The 17,584-nt window shown below is 28.6% G+C and overlaps 1 long non-coding RNA gene across 1 annotated transcript in view; it reads right to left on the reverse strand.

Annotated features, from left to right (window-relative positions):
* Nucleotides 1-244: 244 nt before the first annotated feature.
* Nucleotides 245-17,584, reverse strand: part of LOC107438140 (uncharacterized) — a 23,775-nt gene continuing 6,435 nt past the window's right edge. The window contains exons 3-5 of the long non-coding RNA XR_001583328.3: nucleotides 13,640-13,727; nucleotides 13,319-13,558; nucleotides 245-2,643 (exon numbers count right to left, since the gene is read on the reverse strand). This is a non-coding gene — a long non-coding RNA (uncharacterized lncRNA). The remainder of the gene's footprint in view (nucleotides 2,644-13,318; nucleotides 13,559-13,639; nucleotides 13,728-17,584) is intronic.

Here is a 17,584-nt window from a genome sequence, read left to right on the forward strand (position 1 = left end):
ATAATAATTCGGCGATATAATTTTACTTAATTTTCTGTATTATTGTGAAGCTGTAGAGCATAGAACATTAGCTTTACGTCATTCCATGCATTATTTACTTAGGAATACAGAAATACTAAATTAAATTTTATTATCTAATTCTGCTACCATCGATTTTCTTACCTCGTTGTCCAAAGTATATTTTGTGTTTAGTTGATTTTTTTGAATGAATATGTATCTCAAATTTAATAAGAATGAACACATGAATAGCTTAAATTTTATTGATATTTTTTCCTTTTCTTTACACAATGAATTTACTGATTATTTTTATTTCATTAATCATTTTCAAGCGTTTAATTTTAAATGTATTCGTTTTTTTTTCATTCAAAAGAAAGCTAATTTTATAAAAATCTCAAATGATTTTGTAAGTTAATAAAAAAATGTTTCATAAAAGTCATTACTCTAGCCATAAATTTACAATTATAATACATTATTTATATTCTGAAATTTCATAATAAAAACCACACTATATTAAGTTAGATTTGCATTTAACTTGGAGATTTTAACTTTTAAAAAAAAAATTCCCTTACCTATAGGTCATTTATTCCCAAAAAATAAAACTGTAGACTTAAAGAATATACAAGATTAAAATAAAATTATTGTTTGAATTTTTATATTATTTTTGTAATAAATGAGATAATGAATAAAGAAAATAATTTTAAAATATCCAAATTACTTCTATAAATTTTCTTTTTTCACTGAAATCAAATAGAGAAATACTTAAGTAATTTTATTCTTTTATTTTTGGAAATTTTACTTAACAAAACTCTAAGACATCGATAGAAATATTTTCAGGAAATAAAATTAGGAAAGCATCTAATATTATAAAAATTGCCAATAATTTTTTACAATGTAAAAATAATTTAACATAGGCACATCAGAAATTTTGAATAATTCGATAATTATTTCAAATGAGTATTTACTAAACTAACAATATTAGCCAAAACTTCACAGAGCATTTAAATTTTTTAAGCAAAAAAGGTAGTAAATATTGTGTTTTATCATTACATCTTTAACGGACTTTTTAAAAAAAGAAAATGAAATTAAGATTCTGAATTAACCATAGAAAAGGTTCTCACAAAGAATATACGGGACTTTTCAAAGGAAAATTTAAGCACGATTCTCTTCAACATTGATTGGATTTTTTTAAAATTATAATGTAAATGGTCTTCAGCTTAATTATAATATTAAGTTATTTTGCTATTATATTATTTTAAACAAGATAAAATAAAAAAAGTAAGTCCTTGTCTCAAACTTCAAACGTATAGTTTAAAAAGTAATAAACAGAGTGCTGATAATAAAAGTACTCACAAGATTAAGATCAACTTTAACATCAGTGTTAAAAGAAAAAAATTTCCGATATCATATCTAAAATTTAAAAACAATCAAATTTTAAATATATTCATCTGTTTTCATTACACTTAATCACTGCCGTAAAAATTTTCCAACATTATATCTTATAAAATTTTATCAATGCAAATATATCTGCAAACTTGCATTTTTTAAAATTATGAAGATTTACACACTGCAGTATATAGAATAAAAAACAATCATGATTACAATTATTCCACAACATAATTATTTTATTTAAAACAAAACACACAATAAAATAAACTCCATTGAATTGTAAAAGCATAATACATTCATGGGTGCAAGTTGGAAAAAAGGCCAAGACTGAAAATTTTTTGACTGAAATACCTAACATACGCAATACTCCCTCGACATATGCAAACTATCTAAGAAAGCTTTACCATAATACATCAAGTTTAAATACTGTACAAAAAATATTTATTCATCTGTCTTTTCATAAAATAACAACAGGACATAAGAAAGTAGACCAATAACGTAGACCTAAAAAATATTTTTATGGACAGAAAAAAAAATTCCGATTTCCGTCTTCGAGTCAGTCTTGTTTCCGTCTTACTTCCGTCCGCGGACATTTTCGAAAGACGGAAATCCGTCCTGGGGACGGAAGACTTGCACCCATGAATACATTCTTACCTTCATTGTTAAACATAAACATATCTATAATTAGTAAAAAAGTTAAAATATATTTGTCATTAAATAATTTTTATTCTTTATTCAAAAAAGTAACTTTTGGATTAAGTGATTTTATTTTATTTATAAATTTTAAATTAAAAAAAATTTTATGACTTCAGAATTATTTGATAAAGTTCGAGTTTATTCCTTCAATTGAAAGTCTTTGTTTACTTGAAATTATATTTCCAAATAATCTTTAAATGCTTTTTTGAAAGTTTTTATGAAATGATCAGCAATAGTTAATAATGTATGTACTACACAAAAATACAGAGCAGGGATGAATCTCACAGGTACCCTTCTTCAAACTTCCATACAACAAGGCTGTCCACCACAGCAGATTTAAAGTGCAGCTTGCTGCATATACACACTGGTTACTTAATTTGCGGTCAGGATTGAACTTAGAACTCCTAGCTTTCCATCAGAGTCAGCAATTTCCAGTTGACACATTTCTTCCATTTCGACAGCCTTTCTCAAAATTTAATTGGCCCCAAGAAAAAGCTCCAGCACTTGAAAACAAACAATAGTTTCTTCATAGTAGATTTGCTTGAAGATAAAGAGCCATAGCTGAAATTATAAGAGAAAAAATTAAACTTAACATTAATAACACTTAATTTAAAACTATCAAATACTGAATATTTGTTTGAAACTTAAAATATTTAATTCAAAAATGTTTTTAAAAATTGTAAATTCATTTACAATAAAATTCAATTGGTAAATTCCTATATCAATACCTGTTACAAAAAATCCGGGTAGTGCCACACAAGAAGCAAAAAACATCACAGAGGGAAGGGGATTAACTGAAAGAGTTTAACTCAAAAACTTCCAAGCAAACTATCACATATTTAAAAAAAAAAATTATATTACAAAACCTTTAACTTCTTTTAGTAGCCCTGAAAATAACTACTTTCCACATGGCAAGTCAACAAAATAAGTGGTGTCTTAAATTAGACATAATTGGTTATTTTTTTCCCCATTGCTTTTTTTAAGAAATAATTTATTGTAAAAGTACATTAGTGTAGAAAGATACTCTGGGAATTTTCATTAAAATGTCCAATGACTCCATATAAAATTTGATCCTTCAGAATTCATCAATTTGTGGTTGAAAGATTCATGTGGGAGTAGACTTTAACAATTCAGATAATTTAAAGTTGTAATGTATAAATTAAATGTATTTTGCCACCCCCAATATTTTTACTTAACAATCTTTAAAAGTCAGTATGCTTAACTAAATTTTGTTCATCTTTCTTGTATCCCACTGTTTTCCAATATTTGGAAATCTTTTCAAATTTAATCTTTTGCACACTGGAATTCCCACAAAACCCCCTGAACCTGTTTCCTATCTCCCTCATTTTATTATCTTGTTCAAACTTGTTCCTATTGGTTAAGCCTCTTTGCACATGCTTGTCTCTTTACTTTTCTACTATCATTTGGTGTTAAAACACCATAGAAAGTTCTTGTTTATAGATTTGAAACTATAGTGTCCATTTCTGTACTTTCATTTGTGCTTTATTCAAGTTCTTTTTTTTTCTGCTTTAGTCTACATAACAGAAAATTGCCCTATTATTTTTGGATAAAATAAAGCTAGTTCAAGCTGTAGCATGTATATTTATAAAATATAAAAATAATGCACTAAATTGGACACATTTGACAATACAAGATTTTAACTTCTGCAAAACCCATTATTAATATTGTGGTTACAGTGACTATTATATTACAAATAGAGAAAGAACTAATAAACATTTCTACTTTAGACCCTGAAAGTTTTAACAAGCACTCTCTAGAAAGAATTAAAAACTTTAAATAACTACTATATTACAGAAAACAAACTGTACTTGAAGTTCTACGGTTAGACTTTTGCTAACAAAAGTCAGTTTTAGCCAGGACAATGGAAAAAAGTAGGGAAAAAAAAGAAAAGAAAAACAGACCAAATATGGAAAAATTAAGTAGGTTCAAATTTACCTGACATAACATTAAACTTATTACTATAAAATTAACTATAATGAAATCTTTAATAAATTTTAAATAAAAAAATATGTAATAAATAAATTGGTTATAAAATAAAACACAAAACAATAAAGTTTACTAAAATTGACAGTTTGCATCATTTAAAATTTTAGTTCATCCATTCAGAGTATTAAATATTTGTATTAACAATGCTTCAATATGGCATAGGAAAATAAAAACTTTGAAGAGGCTTCCAAGGAAAGTTTGTTCCTTTTATCAGAATGAATAAAAGAAAATTTTGAAAATGTCTTTTCAATTGCAGCAGAATTAGCACAACAAAGTTGTCAGAGTGAAATGAAGTCTCAATAAGTTTTTGAAATGTTACAAATAGAAAATATAGTTTCTTGCCATTTGAATGCTGTAAGTGATTTAATAACACTAAGAGAGAAATATGTCTAAGGAAATGGCAATTCTTTCAAATTGAACTACAACAAGAGGAATGTTATTAGGATAAATATTCAGAAGAAACTGCTGAGTTTCCCCTTTTTGTTCACTAGACTTAAATTCCTCTCTATACTTAGGGTGTAATAAGTAAGCCATGATATGAAATTGTACTTTTGCTTCTACGTTGTACATTTTTAAAAGAATTACTCAGCAACATAGGGTTTTGCACCAAAGTGCAGCATAAATACAAGAATCTGAGATCGTGGAACTGTTACTCTGCATGATATTTAACACATCAGCACAAAAGAATTAATTAGATCTTGCAAGGGTGATTGTGAGTCATAAATAAATAAAAATTATTGAATGATTATCCCTGAAGTATAAAATGAGCAGTTTCAATTTTGCTTATCAATTATAATACATGAATCAGCAAAAAGGAATATAAGAAAAATTCCTATTAAAATTTTTTTTAAAGCAAGACTCTAAAAAAAATTTTTTATGAAAAATCAGTGATATAAGCTATAAATAAATAAAATGAAACTCTAGCAAAATTCATTAGACACAGGGTTGGAAAAACAAAAAAACGCGTGAACAGTTGGCGTGATATGGGACCCCTGATACGTCTAGATAAGAATCTGACAGGTGACGGGTACGTAAGAATCTTGTCTGATCATCTGCACCCATTCATGTCCATTGTGCATTCCGACGGGCTTGGGTAATTTCAGCAGGACAATGCGACACCCCACACGTCTAGAATTGCTACAGAGTGGATCCAAGAGCACTCTTCTGAAATTAAACACTTTCGCTGGCCACCAAAATCCCCAGACATGAACATTATTGAACATATTTGGGATGCCTTGCAACGTGATGTTCAGAAGATATCCCCACCCCCTCTTACTCCCACTGGTTTATGGACAGCCCTGCAGGATTCATGGTGTCAGTTATCTCCAACACTACTTCACACATTGATCGAATCCATGCCACGTCGTGTTGCGGCACTTCTGCATGCTCGCGGGGGCCCTACACGATATTAGGCAGGTACACCAGTTTTTTTGGCTCTTCAGCGTATATCAAAGAATTTAACTATTAATTAATATTTTTAATAAACAATTCAAAAATATCCACTTTTGTTTCTTATATATGTTAACAAAAAATGAAGAGGAACTGAATACTTTAAATATGCTTTTATATTACTTAAAACTCCTTTTGACATGAAAATAAACACTCAACATGTAAATTTTATTTTAGCAATATACGTTTGAGAGTGATTCCTCCCCCTGCTTGTCTGTAATGTAAAAATGCTATACATCAGTATTGTTTAATTAATATCATATTCAGATGCAATTTATCGTATCAATAATTAAGTTATATGAAATGCATATTTCTTTTTAAGTTTAAATCATTGAATCAATACAAATTTTAAAATATTTAAAGCAATATACCGTAAATATTTTATATGTATTAAATATATTTACAAAATGCTTGATAATAATGGAATGATAAAAGGATACAAAATTGACATGGGTAAAATAGCAAAAGTTTTAGTACTAATGGCTTTATATAAATAAAGCATAAATTGCTTTTATTTATTTCAACATAATAGAGTTTAATATTTTTTATTCAAATTGCGATTTTAATCATGCAAAGCCTGATAAATTCTGAATATTTTTATTAGATTCGTTTTCTAATACAAAAATTTCAGTTTGAAATTATTAAAACAAGATAAAAATATATAATACAATACAAATTTGTTTAGACTGATAACAGAAAAAAAATCTAAGCATGAACTGAAAAATAAATAACACAGACAAGAATTTCTTTTCCATTTGTGCTTTTGCTTGTTTCGAACATAATGCATAATTAACAAGAAAAAAAGGTATTTCTAATTTTTTATTTTAACTTGTTCAATAATTACATTATTTAACTAACTTTATCTTTAGTGATCAGTAAATTAAATTGCTTGTTAAATTGTTAATACAATGTTTTAGCATTTTGCTCACATCAATTTATTTTTATACATATCTTTGCAGGAAAGCTATGATATCTAAACATTTAAAAATTCTATATTTATGTTTATTTAGCAGATACAAGTTTTCTTTAAACATAAAAGTGGAGAATATGTAATATTTTTTTCATTTGGTTCTATTCATTTTAAAAACTACTTGTATAAATAATAAAAAAATTAAAACTTTGATAGATTGCTTTCAAAAATACCAGGCTTGGTTTTTCTTAAAATAAACTATTTGGTTTAAAGCACATTGTTTTAAACCAGTCTATTCTGATTAGACACTAATAAAATGTACCTGTAATTTTACGGAAAGAAAAAAATCCTGCATTAACAGATATACCTATATAAACTACTAAAAATTACATGCCTCTCTGGACAATTTCAATATTAATAACAATAAAAGTAGGAAATTACAAAACTATTTGTGAATGTAAATTGTAAAATATGATTTTAAAAAAGAAGAATCGAGATAAAGCATCTGAAAAAAATCAAACTAAAAAATTAAATTGGGACTAAAGTTTATCAAACCCTATTCAAAATAAGTTCAAGTTGTAATAACGGTTTTAGTATCCAAAATTCACATAAAAAACAAAAATATTAAGATCATTCATAAATATTAAAATAGCATTATTAGAAAATTAAATGAGTAATAATCATTTATATATAGAAATAAATCAACATCAAGTTGGAAAAATTAAGTACACTATATTAAATCAAAATTGGAATGAAAAGACAATTGTTTCAAGAAATATGTTTTGGCTTCAAAAAGAAATAAATTATGTCTCCATTAGTCACAATGAAACTAAACAAAAGACATAAATGAGGTTAAAATAAATATTTACTATTAACAAATCTATTTCTCATATGTCTCAAATGTTTGTATGTATAATTAAAGTATACAAAATTTTTTTCCAAAATCATTTATAAATAAAAATATATCACCAAATAAATACTGGTGGATATTGTGACAAAAATATTAAATTTAAATAAGCTTTATGAACTTTATAATTCAAATTCCTTATAATTTAAATTAAAAAGATACATTGACGTGTGATTTTAGGAATTTCAAAGCTGAAAATGAGACTATTACAAAAAGAACTATTTCGTCTCGAACCATAACCTTCGAGACAGAGAAGGCTGTACAACTAATTTGTGGCGTCACTTTACTTTGATCATTCCTCTCCACTTGTTGCGAGTCTTTAACATGGAGAAACATTTCCCAATATAACTATTTCTACTTTGTCTCTTCATATTATATTAGACAAACTTTAAAATGCCACAAAAATAGTTGGGAGCAAGGATACAAATTTAAAAGTTGAAGAAATATTTTTTTCATTTAATGACCAAGCCTTTTTTCACTAATTTTTTTTCTTCTCTTTAACTTTAATTAATAAAACTGTTAGTAGAAAAATTTGAAAATTAAAAAATCCATTATCCATACAAATATATGAATCACTATCCTAATCCCTAAATAAAAGTTGTTTTTGGAGCTTAGATTCCACTTTTGAATTTTATTTTATTACTTTATTTTTGAACCAAACAGAAAAAACCTTATGTATCGAATACTAAGTAAAAAAAAGAAACATAATAAACCACAAAAAAGGAATATTTTATTACACAAAGAGAGTAACAAAAAAAAACTGTCAATATTTCTGACCATACATTATTTCTAACACAACTATTTTATATTTCATTTCTTACCTCTTAAAAATAAATTGTAAATCATTATATGGTAAGTGTTAAGAATTACAATAAAATGTTAGGAAAAATATATATGAATTCCAATAATACAGTGCAACCTCAAAAATCCGGACTGCTAGGGGGGGTTCAGAAGATCCGGATTTTAGATACCTTACTTAAACTGATAGAATTATCGAAGTTTTGAATTCGCCACGCCGATTTCGCGATTAATAGGTTGTGTGTAGACCTCCAACGTCAATTTTAACAACTTAACAATAATACACTATAAATATTAAATAAGAGACATTAAAAATCAAACAGACAAAAAGTAGTTTAATAATATATTTATATCAACACAATTAATTAAATGTTAACTAAATTATTTCTTAAACATACAAAAAATTGTAAGTTGTTTCATAGATTTCATTCTATGATTACTTATTTCTTCTTTCACTTTAACATTAACTCATGTTCGTCAACAATGTCTCTTTGCTCCAAACATTTAAGAACATTGTTCATATTTGTTAACATTTCATCCAATGAAACTGATCTTTCTTCATTTGGAGTTGCAGTTTTGGTATCGTTGTCATTATCTTCACGGTCATGACTTAAAACGTAAATTTTTATTTGATTGTCAGTCATGTGGTTGACTATAGGTAAATCGTCGTCACACATCATGATCTCCTCAATGTCATCTTGATCGATTTTGAATACACACTTTTTGGCGTAATCGAGAAGTTCATTAATTTCAAGTTTCAAATCTTGAAACCTTCAAAATCGATTTCACTCTCATTTTAAAAGAAAATGGTAGAAGGCAGCAGATTGTGCCAACCGTGTCTCAAAGTCTCAGACGTAACATCATTCCATGCATTTGCGGCACAGTAAAGGGCATCCTTTATGTCAAATTCCTTTAAAAATTTCGTGATGCTCTTGCTCAATTGATAGAACGTAGCCTTTTCTCCAAAGTCTTTCTAGTATTTACATTTTAAGGATCTTAATTTGCTATTATCCATCAGTTGAATAAGAGAAGTACAATTCGGAGGTTTCGGAGGTAAGTACATTACCTGAACTCCTGATTTAGATAAAATTTAAGCTGGAGCATGCGCTGTACAATTATCTAAGAGGAGAATAATTTTGGCATCGCTCGGAAGCCCAACAGTATTCCAATGAGCTCCAGCTTACAGAACGAAATGATCGTTAAACCACTCTTCCGTCAATTCTTGCGTAATCACGCTCGAGGTCTAGCACTTTTGCCAATTACCATCACCTTGAAGTGATGAAATCCGGAAGCATTAGCACACACCAACACAGTTAGCCTCTCTTTATATTTTTCACACCAGATGAATTGCAGTGGCCAGGGTTTTTCTTGGAACATAGCGCCAAAAGAGAGCAGTTTCATCGACATTACACATTTGATCGAAAGATAAATAATTTTCAGGCACAAATTCGGAAAATTCATTAATAAAATGTTCGGCAGCTTCAACGTCAGCTGATGCCTTTTCTCGCAAATTCTTAATTGCCTTATTCCATGAGGTTTTTTAAATCTATCTAACCATTCTGAAAAATATTCACAAGGCGTTTCTATTTTCAAGTCTTTGTGGTAGAGCCTTGTCTGTGCCATAATAATTGCTCCAGTCAAAGGCACTTTCTCACTTCTTCTTTGTCGTACCCATTCTATCATTATATTATCCAAATCTTCGTTGTTAGCTTTGCGTATCGTTTTTCTTTTATCCATCTCTAAGAGTACATCACTTTTTGCGAAAAACTGCAGTACTTTATCCTCCTGTTTAATTAAATCATAAACAGTGGATTTGCCAAGTTCATATTCTATGCAAAGATTAGCCACTGAAGATCCCGAGTTATATTTCCGAAGTAATTCTACTTTTTTCGAAATTGAAAGAGAATTATGCTTCCTCTTCTTTGAACTTTCGTCATTTTTTCCCATAATTGATCGTATAGATAGCATAAATTATAGCATATAGATAGCAATTAAAACAAAAAATATAGGTTTAAAACATGAGCTGAATTTCAACTTATAACTGAAACAGATGCTTATAGACTAGACTGTACCAGCTGATACTAATCCTTTTTTTGTTGGGGGATGAAAGAACTTGTCCCCGCCTCCTACGCTTCAAGGTTAAGAAAGAACCAGTTTTCTTTTTTCACAAGGGGGAAAAACAAGGGGGTAGAAGAATTACTCCTCCTGCACGCCTAATCTATACAGAGCTGATAAGAATTATTGGAATTTCCTAATCAGCTTTGCACTTTTATTCACTCCCCACCCCTACCTCTTCATTTACTGCTTTGTTGTTGGAGAAGAGTTGCAGTTTTGTGCTCTTACATTTAAATTTTTACTTTAAACAAATTTTTTTCCTTTCTTTTTTGGAAAATTTTTTACGGACAAGTTCGGATTATCGAGGTCGTACTGAACATATATTGAAGCACAATTGGAAAAAATTTCAAGTTCTAAAATAAGAGTGATTAAAATTTTAATACAATTGTTGAAAAATAATATGAATTTTATCATCACAATATTACTGATGTGCATTTAAAATAAATTTGAAATCGTGGAGAAACAGTGATCACATATTACTAATAATTTATTTTATATCATTATTTATTTTTGTAGAAGCTTTCAACTTTTTGTTAGAAGCATTTGTTTCATTTTATTTTTTATTTCTTAAAGTCAAAAATACTAATAAAAATATATTTAATCATATGAAACAATTTTTGCCTAAATAATAAACACTTAAACCTAACAACTCAAAAAATTATGTATCATGTTTCAACTAAAAATTGACATGCAAAAAGGTGTTAATTGAAAATGTAGAGTTTATTATGTCTGTGGATTAACTAATAATGCTTAATATCATTTATTCTTATTTAATGTTTTCACTTTTCTCTTTTTATTCTTCACTTCAGCTAATAAATCTGCATTTCTGTTTTCACCATTAATAAAGCATCATTTCTTGTTTTTGTGCAGTTGTTTAAAAATACATTAGTGGAAGACCAGAACCGTGTCCAAAAATTTTTTAATATAATGTTCAGAGAGACAAAATTCTTCATTTCTAAGCAAATCCTTTTCTTCGAGAAAACTTTTAGTTAAATCTGCAGCATTTCGCTTACCAATTTGTTTGTTAAATTCGGCCTCATATACAAAATATAATTTTTCACAATATAATTTAACAAAACCCAATTTATCACGTGTTGTTGTTTCTACACTCTAAACAGTAGGTTTTTTTTTTAAAGCACTAAAGGCACAATAACCTGCAATATACACAATTACAGGTAATTTAGTTTTTACAGAGGATATATCAGGTGGCATAATTTTTAAGCAGAATACCTTATCATTTTGAAATGCTTCTACAAGACTTTCATTATGTAGCAACTCTGTGACTTGGACAAGGGCAAATGACTTCGTGGGAATATTTGAATACAAAAGGGACTTTAATCTAAGTTTTGCTTTGCATTAACTTAGTTACATTAACATTAATTGCAAATAACTGCCTAGTTGAATTACTATATTGGCATGCAGCGAACTGTTAATAACAACCAAACATACTCTTCAAATCATGGGTTTTAAATTTCCCAGGCATAACATATTTAAAATTCAGTTCATTGACACAATAATCCATAAGTTGTAGAATACCTTCAGTGCTTAATTTTAAAGCTACATGCATATCTCTACTAAACATTTCCGTAGCACATTTCATTGATTCCCAGACATTCAACTAGTCTAAAAATTTGTTTAAAAAGTTTATGCTTGTTTCGTTTTTGTAGGAAAGGGGAAATTGAAATTTATTTTTCAAGTGAAAACCTTTAATTGGAGTTTTTACATTAACTATATTCTATCAACTATTAATAATTTTTATAAAATTGGCAGTATTTTCATAATGAACAATATTAAGATTTTTACACAATTCAAGCAATCCTTGGGGAACAAATTTATTAGAAATCTGTAAAACTAGCTTCACATTTTGTCTTTCAAAATATGAAGGATTAAGAGCTTTTAAACTTAATTTTGCAAGGCTATTGAATTCAATATCATTAAGTATTTTTAATGCTGAAAATGAAGCTGTGTTGAAATTGTGCCCTAGATCATTACCTGGTCTTTCACCAAATATAGGATTAAAAAAAAAAAAAAATTTGCGATTTTTTGTTTCGTTTAGCCAGTTATTGCGTATGCATTTTAACAGATGCACAAAATCAATTAGGAAAAAAGGGGTCTATTATTGTCAATCAGGTGAGGATAAACAAATTGCAGTCTAGGAGGATTAACAAACAGGGGCAAAGCTTCTCTGTCTATATAGTTATCTGTTGCTACAGAAATAACAAAGAATCCTAACTCTTCCAGTTGAAGTATAACTTTGTTTAAAAATCCGTAGAGTATTTCCCCAGTAATTTTTTTACAGGTAAGACGTGTACTGCAGCTTTATAGGAAGAGAGGACACTTTTCGACATAAATACTTGAGCAAATGAAATACTATTACCATCATATGAAGTTCCTACTATGTTTCCACTTTTGTAATGAAAATATCCTTTTATGTTAATTTCATCAAGCATTATAATGACAGTTTTATCTTCATTTAAAAATTTAAACTTCTGTTGGATATATTTTAAAAAGTATTCATCAGATTGTTCTAATTGTGGACTAATATTCACTTTTAAACAGATGTTTCTTATTGTATTTGGATGTTGCAAAATAATATTGCCGTTTTGACGTACAAAATCTATATGCATTAGGGTATATTGTATAAATTAAGGAGGTAAAAATTAAAGCTTCTGCAGAATACCTGTATACATGTTTATCATGGCCTACGTAAGAAAGTTGATCGATTATGAACAGAATTAAATTGTTGCACATATTTGTTACATTTACTGGTAACAAAAATTACAGTATTTACAATTATTTTTACATATTTTTTAGCTGGTGGTGTATACAAACTAATTTTTTAAAATTAATTTAAAATATCAACTATTACATCAATAGTGAGAAGCAAGAATGGAAGTTTTAATAAGAATTTCTGTTTTAAAACTTTCTGACAAAAATTTCTGATTTTTTAGCCTAAGCGTTGACTTCATAATTAGAATTTATATATAAAGAGCTAATTAGTTCTGGTACTGACTGTACATCCAGTAACAAGAAAAGAATGTAGCATTCACTTTTTATAATATTCCAAGAGTTCTTTGAATCTGGGAGCTTAGACTTTAGGTCAGAAAAAGAGGAAAACTTTTGTGTCGCATCATACAATTCTTGACGTTTTTCAGCTGTTGCAGCTTGAATGTTTTGCATTTTCTTTCCTTAATTTTCGATCATCTGAAGATTCTCAACTACTACTAGCTGTTGAAGAGAAGTGCTTAGGTACATTTGGATGAAGAGATGGTACTGCATTAGGTTTTAATCTATAAATAAAAAGAAAATTTGAATATAATATATAATCAGAGACAAACATGCTCGATTTTAAAATAAATTTCACTTCTTACATTTTAGTTCGGCTTCAATAAGTTGACCCGTTTTCTTATCATATGCAGTTATAAGGAGGTGGTCTTCATTAAAAAATTTTTCACACACCTAAAAATAATTAAAAATAGGTTAAATTCTACTTAAATCTTTAAAAAAAAATTCCAAAATTTGCGAACGTCAAAAGAATATGCAAAAAAAAAGAAAAGAAAAAGGAAAAAGAGGGGAAAAAAAAAGAAAAACAGAAAGAAAAGAAAAAAGAAAAATACTAGACATATAGCTTACCTTGCTGTGTTCTATAGGACTGAAATGCTCCCTTTTAATGGTGCGAATCTATTTTTCTCTCAATACATAATTTTTAGGGAAACTAAAAACACTGACTTTAGGGCCATTTTTATAATTTCCTTGGCATGCCAGTACACAACATGGATAAGTCATATCTTTTTTTAAATTTTGTAATAATTAATTACATAATAATTAGTTTTAATCGAAAATATCCAAATCAAAAGACTACTACGACTGACTAAAACAAACGAAACAGAAAGTGTCATATGTCGAGAGGAATGATCGAAGTATGCCAACGTCACAAAAGGTTGATGATGCAGTTGGAAGGTCTTTTTGTATCTCAAAGGCCATACTCTAACACATAAAATATTTGACCCCATTAGTTTTACTAGTCTTGTCAACTTAATTCTGAAATTGATTTTGCAAAAATGTTGGAAAATTAAAGCTTCATGGCACTTGCAACTACCAGAAGAGATAGCTACGGAATTCAAGAAATGGAGGGTCCAAGTTAGGGACTTAGAAAATCTTAACATACCTAGAAAATTTTCAGATTTTTCACCAAGTATAGAAAAATTATCCCTACACACTTTCTGCAATGTGAGTAAAGCTTTTGATGCTACGTGTGTTTCCTTGAGACATGAATTACCTGCCAGCTAATTCAGCAATGTTTTAGAGTTGCATTACTTAAAAATATTTCTATACTGTGCTTTAGTTGTTAACTTGTATTGATGCTAGACTAACAGACAGTCTTAAAGATTTCAAATTAAAAACTGTTGAAACAGTCTATTGATCAGATCCTATAGATACTTCATATTGGATGAAACGAGAAAGTCCCTGGGCAACACTTGTGGAAAATCAGGTTAGGGAAATTGGGAAACTTACACCCAGCACTTTGTGGAATTTTGTACCTGGAAATATGAATCCAGTAGCCTTGCCTTCACCAGGTTGTAGTGGAAAAACTTTGGTTTACTCTCAGTAGTGGTTAGGACCAAAATAGCTTTCAAAATCCGAAGAAAACGGGCCTAAACGTAACATTTTACCAGACAAGAACATAGTAAACACCAAAAAAAAAAACAATGATCACTGCTGCTAATTTGAAGAATAACAACCCCCAATATTATAACCATTATTCCTCTTACACTAAAATTTTACACATCACCAGCTCGATTTTGCGTTTTTGTCAAAATTCGAAAAAAGGAAAATGACGAAAGAATATTCAGTCAATTAACTTGCAATGAACTAAAAAGGGCAGAAACCATAATTTTATAGTCCAGAAAGAATCATTTGAGAATATGAATGATAAGAGATTGAAGTGTTTGAAAACTTTGATGGATTCAGATGGCATCATTAGAATAAAAACTAATTTTGCAACGAAATGATGAATTTAACTTAGAATAATCAATACTTTTGTCTTCAAATCATAATGTTTAAATATATAACATCTGGTCATCGCAATGTCCAATTTCTTATTATTATTTTACAAGAAAATTATTGAAGAGTCATAAGACTATTAAAACCATCATAAGTAATCTGCTCTAGGTGTAAGAAATGTATTTTGAAGCCCTCAGAAGTAGATGAAAGTGTTCAATCTGCAAACAAAGTTAGAAACGCAGCTGTGTTCGAAATAATCGGGGTAGATCTCCCCGATCTGCTTAATTTGAAGGATCAATCCAAAGTTTGGATTTTGGTGATTACTGGTGCAGTCTTCAGACTGGTGCACTTACAACTTTTATCATCTATATCCACTGACTGTTTCATACTTGGTCTCAAAAGATTTATTGCTCGTCGAAGTCGTCCTCTTACAATATATTCTGATAGAGGTACCAATTTTGTTGGCGGGCATCATTTGTTTCTAACAATTGACTTTGAAAAGGTAAAAACTTTTAGTAATTTGTCTAGAATTAAATGGCAATCCATGCCTCCATCTGCACTTTAGTGGGGTGGTTTTTGGGAGAGACTCATTGGCATTATGAAAGGTTTTCTTAGAAGAGAGAGTGTTAAGAAAATCCTCCCTTAACTACAAAGAATTATCAACTGCGCTTTGTGATTGTAAGAGAATCATAAATTCTCGCCCCCTGAGTTATGCTACTGAAAATAGTGAAGATTTTCTATCAATAACACCTGCCATGTTCTTACAGGAAATAAGAGAAGTAGGAATTCTATAATTAGACTTTCTAGATTCGAATGCTATAAGTAAAAGCAAGACTGAGTTAGAATTCAAAAAGGCATGTGTTCTAGATTTAGAACCGATTATCTAGGTTTGCTATGCCATTCAATTATTAATAGTAAAAACAACAAAACACTACAAGTTGGTGAAGTTGTGCCTCAATTTGACCAATAAGTGCAAAAAATTGACCCCACGGGAAAATAATTGAGGTCTATCTAAGTAAAGATGCTGTTGTGCTTTTAGCCAAAATCAAAACTGCTTCAAGAGTATTAGTTCAACCTATCAAAAAACTTTGTACATTGGAACTATGTAAAAGTAAAATGACTTCTGATTCTACAGTCATGCATGAGCGTTTGACTAAAAGGAGAAGTTGTTACTTAAAGTTTAACAGTTTTTATTCTATAGTTAGTTATCAAATGTTATATTTTTTTAATTCATTTTCAATATTCTTAATTTAATATTTGGAACTTTATATTAATAAAATTTCAAACACTAGTTGATGTGAAAAACGATTTTTGATTTTCAATAAAAGCAGATTTTCTTTTTTTATCCTTTTTGTTTTAGTAATTACTACAGCCTATACTAAATCCCCCTTCATTTTTGTGCAAGCTACAAGAGCAAAGCAAAGTTATAGTACAATGGTCATTATGAAATATGAAATAAATCTTCCTAATAAAACAATATGTGTTGATTTAAGAGTGGATAGATTTATTCTTATCTACTTCTTCCTTTTTGGAACTTTTTTATGTGTCTGTTATTCATATTTGGATGAAATGAAATAAAAAATCTCAAATAATCAATCAAGGTCAGTCACATTCTGCAAAAGAAAGAGCAAGAGCTCTACTTCTAGTTGGAGAAATGTGATGGTGTTAAAGAGTATAAATGATATCCGGTTTAAAAAGATGCTACAAAGAATATAATTTCTTTTATATCAAACTCCCATCTTTTCATTTAATTTTTCAAGCCCTTCACAATGGAATTTATTTTTAATTTCCTTATCAACTCTGATATTATCGTTCACTGATAAAAAATTTCATCATTTCAATAAATATTTATAATTTATTAACAATCAACTTTAAAAATGGAAACAAAACAAGACCGACTAGGGGTTGTAACATCATACACGAACCAGGGATGAGAGTAGTCAGAAAGTAAAAAAGAGGAAATCCAAGAAAAAAAAATTTAAAAAATATATATGTATGTATGGAATATGTATGGAAATTGTATAAAATTGTTTAAAGCAGCTCAATGATTTATTAATAAATAACTCATCTATAAATTTATCATACATAGTAAATTGGTTATTAAGAAAAAAATAAATTTGCTAATAAAAACTGTTTTTAATAAATAGTGAAAAAAAACTGTACAGGTTACAATAAAATATGAATAAGAAAACGTAATTTAAGCAAAAAAAACTTCAGATAATTTCAGATGGTTTGATGGGTGCTGATAAAAATCATCGTTGATAGTTTTAGATTTCATCCTAGTTGCGGTCACTTGCTTTCAGTTTCAAAAA

The sequence above is a fragment of the Parasteatoda tepidariorum genome, chromosome X2 (assembly GCF_043381705.1).
Source record: "Parasteatoda tepidariorum isolate YZ-2023 chromosome X2, CAS_Ptep_4.0, whole genome shotgun sequence".
Lineage (NCBI taxonomy): Eukaryota > Metazoa > Arthropoda > Arachnida > Araneae > Theridiidae > Parasteatoda > Parasteatoda tepidariorum.